We start from the raw sequence: 4,198 nt of genomic DNA, 5'->3' as shown, positions 1-4,198 counted from the left end.
GTGGCTGGTCAGTAAAGGGCGCTAGGGCGCTGCCCCTCTACTATTTTTTGAAACACAAAAAATATAAAAATAAAATAAATTAAGTTTTTAGAAAAAATGTATATAAGTTTTTAGATATGCAAGATAAATCTTTTATCGTTATTGACAAACTTTCATTTCGCTCATCCGGTTCAATCCAGGGCGGAGACAGATTCCTGCAGGACCAAAGCCAGTTTTCTGAAGCAGCCCTGAAGACCACCACAGAGGCTTGCCCAGTGCTGAGCAGGACCAAGCTGGAGCTTCATTTACAACCTGGATGAGTTCAGGAGCTGCAATGGTGCTGTGGCTCTGTACCAGCTCTTCATGGGGAAAAACCTGCAGGACACCTCGAGACTGACAACTCCTCTGACCACAGCTGAATCTGAGAGGAGCTTCTCAACACTGAAGAGAATCCAGACTTTCCTCAGGTACAACATCACATCTCRCTGCACTGACCATGTATGGAGGAAAAAACTTGTTAAAACATCCCTGACTTTAACCAGAGTCATGAAAAAATTTGCTTCTCAGTTACAGAAAGGCAAAATTTATGTACAACAAGCAAAATATTACATGACATTCTACTGCTGTTTATGTTGTTTAAAATACATTTTTTTCTATAAATTCACTGGCGTGATATAATTTAGTACATGTTTGCTTAATTTTTGAGATATGTCTGTTTGGAAGTTGTAGCCACCCCTGGAGAAAAATCCACAGCTGCCACTGCCTGTGAATATCAAACTTACCAGCTATGGAAGAGGGGACTTTAATTTCCAACATCTTTGATGAATTAAAACTTTTCTCACTTTAACAAAACTGTTAAATATGTGTAGATTTCTACACATTGTCATTTTTCCTTAAGGCACATGTTTATTTTTGTTGCAATGTTCTAAATCAAACAGTGACCGTGTTGTACAAATGAACTCAGCCAAGCTTTTAAATCATGTGCAATTACAAAATATAAAGCTTTTTTTAAGCAACGTGTTTTAGTTTTGAAATATATATCTACAAAACAATATATTTTCTGTTAGTGAGTAGAAACAACTTTTGAAATGATTTTGTATGACACTTTTACAGCACAGAAAACACTCTTGTTTGTCGCAGAATTAGTCTGTCTGAAACAAAGAATTTTATAAGCCCRTTTAATTGTAAATACATTTAAGATTGCACTGGATTATAAACAGTCAGAAAAAGATACTCTTTAGAATTTAGTTGACTATCGTGGCAACCATGAATAAATTAAAGAATTGCATTAAAATAAATTTTAAAAAATTACAAACAAGGAGTTAGTAAAACATGTTGGATTTATCAGTGAGAACTTATTAATTGTATAACAAATTACAGTTATACAAGAACCAATCAACAAGTTTTAATGGTAAACAACATTTTGGTGTCAAATTATTGCTACTGTTGTATAGAAATGCTACAGTATCACTTTCAAAATTGTGTAAAAAGGCCTTAATGAATTTTTTATTCTTTGATCAGATTCATTTTTCTTTATTAGACACAGAAGCAAGTTGACAAATGAAGTTTGATCATCAACTTATTTCCAACTAAAACATCACTTCCAGTCCTCTGACCAGGCCTGTTTGTGTTTTTTTCACCCTGTCTGCAGCAGACAGCGCTTCACTATGAATTGTTCCACACAGAAACCACAGATGCCCCTGTCAACACCAACACTACAGCAGATGTAAGGGCCACAGCTGGAACACTCGTGTCACTGCCCAAACAGCTGTCCCACCAGAGGAGGGAAGTCTCCCCAGCTATGATGGATGACTCAAACAAGTTTCCCCCACCAACCCAAAACAACTTCTGAACTTCTCAGTTCCAGAACAAAGCTGCTACAAATAACCTGGTAACACATGCACCCCAACGGTTCAAGTCTTCGTGCGGGAGATTTTTCAATAACTTCACTTMGACTGTTTTGTTTTTCTTTGACGAAAAATCTGAAATAACAGGAATTTTATTAATTTTTTCTCAAATTTATCCTACAGTGTATTATTATTTTGATGCAGAAAATGCCCCCAACTGGTTCTAAGGAGCGAAAGCAGAATAATTTGTTGATATTAAATGACATGGAACAGGACCAAAAAGTTGTGCTACAGAATTTCCTTGAACATGCAGCCTTATAAAAGACATGAGAATAAAATGTCAGTTAGCCAACCAGCTGTGGAAGATAATTATTGTGTTTCTCATGCTTTACTGCTCACCTGTCTCACTCCTACAGGTTCAGCGTTGGATTGGAGGGAAAGGAGCGAACGGTAGGCCTCCTCTCTTCTCTTTATTTGTGGCTGAATGTTTAGTATGCTCAGCTTCCTTTCCTCTACAGCCYGTTCAAAGGAACTTGCAGCTAAGAAGAAAAGAACTTCTGCTTCTTGTTTCTCTTCAGGAACTGAGCCTGTGATCAGTCTWTGGCCGCATGAGGTGATGCTCCGTTTAGCAAACTTCCGCTAAAGGTAAGTGTTTCTCACAGATAGGTGGGATAAAATGTTCTCTGAAACACACTAGATTGTAATATAAAATACTAAGTATTGATAAATATTAGATATCAAAAGATTTGTGCCCTGATGAATGATGAGTATCGCTTAGACAAAGAAACTATGTTTTTCTAGAAAGCGACAGAAACCAGACATGTTTGGGCTTTAATGTTAAAGGGATCCCCGATTAGTTTTAGCATTAGACTTTATATGATAAACATATACTTTAGCTGTAAAATAAAGACTGTAAAAATACTGTAAGATGTTCAGTTTTTATTATTTTTAAACTAAAAGTTTAAAAAATATGCTACACAGATGGGGCCATTTTATTTACATGCAAAGCATTCTGGGTAAATGATGACATCAACTAGGTCCTTGCTGCGAGGCTGCTAGCGAGCTATAGCCACCCTGAAGGTTAACGTCGGACAATATCTGACAATTGGCTCTTTTAAATGAAACCAGAGAGCGTTGACAGAGARGAGAAGGTAGAAATGACTCAACCTGTAACTGAAAATATGGATGGAGGACCTTAGTTTAGCTTGTTTGTCGCGCTAGCGTCAAGCTAATACATATAAGGCAATATAGCGTGAGGGCTAGCGCAAAGGCTAACAGGCTTAGCTGAGGTTTTTCTTCCATGAAGCAGCTCTGTTGTCCTCCATCCATATTTTCAGTTACAGGCTGAGTCATTTCTACCTTCTCCTCCCTTTCAACTCTCTCTGGTTTCATTTAAAAGAGTCGATCATCAGATATTGCCCAAGATTAACCTTCAGGGTGGACATAGCTCGCTAGCAGCCTCGCACCGATGACCTATTGATGTCATCATTTACCCAGAATGCTTTGCGTGTAAATAAAATGGCTCCGTCCGTGTTAAAATATATTTTAAAAAATTTACAAAACTAAACAGCCTACAGTATTTTTACAATCTTTATTTTACAATTAAAATAGATGTTTATCAAATAAAGTTTAATGTTACAACTAATCGCGGATCCCTTTAACGTCTGAAGCAATTTTTATAACAATGTTTGAATGTCAATTTTTCTTTCTCTCTGCGGTTATACAAGAAGCACAAATAAATTGTCTTTCTTCTCCTTCATTTCTCTTTAGATTAGAGTTATTGTCATGAAGCAAACTATTTGAATTTCGCTCTTGTTTTCCATTACATTGACAAACCAATACTTCTCTTATGTCATTTTTCCTTAAGCTTTACAACRTATTTTTTATATCAACATGTTTATTTTCCTGGCTGATGGTTTTTCTGTTTACCTGGCAGTGATGGAAATTTTTTTAAATTATTATTTTAATCCCAGCATCCACAGTGTTGCTCTTAACCCCCTTTATGAGCGCTGTCAGAAAGTTTTAGGCTTGTGCGAAATGATTTAGAGCAGAACTTGTATACAGAAAGGCTATTGATCCTCTGCTCTCTCTCCAAAGTCCTCCTTAAAAATTCACACTGCCAAATGAACACACATAAACGTCCCCTGGAAAAGCCTTTGTTAAAGCACACACACAGTCGCTAATGGCTGATGATTTAATGAAGGTTTTTTTTTTGTTGTTTTTTACGCGTTCTAGCTTTACTTATTAAACGTGGTACTTGGATGCAAAAGGTGGTTGTAAATCAGCAGTTGAAGACACGGGCAGTGCTGGACAAATGTCAGACTCGATGAATGTGTTCAACGCCTGGAAACCTGCGCCGGCTGTTATTTTAG

General features: G+C 36.9%; 1 long non-coding RNA gene across 1 annotated transcript; it reads left to right on the top strand.

Annotated features, from left to right (window-relative positions):
* The first annotated feature begins 209 nt into the window (after positions 1-209).
* On the top strand, positions 210-2,277 carry LOC106518242 (uncharacterized). The gene is made up of 3 exons (XR_001310292.1): positions 210-446; positions 1,631-1,870; positions 2,243-2,277. It is a non-coding gene; the product is annotated as an uncharacterized LOC106518242 (long non-coding RNA).
* The last annotated feature ends 1,921 nt before the right edge of the window (positions 2,278-4,198 follow it).

This window comes from Austrofundulus limnaeus, unplaced genomic scaffold (genome assembly GCF_001266775.1).
Source record: "Austrofundulus limnaeus strain Quisiro unplaced genomic scaffold, Austrofundulus_limnaeus-1.0 Scaffold2, whole genome shotgun sequence".
Classification (NCBI taxonomy): domain Eukaryota; kingdom Metazoa; phylum Chordata; class Actinopteri; order Cyprinodontiformes; family Rivulidae; genus Austrofundulus; species Austrofundulus limnaeus.
The sequence above is the reverse complement of the archived record's forward strand: the minus strand, read 5'-3'. Positions and strand labels throughout refer to the sequence as shown.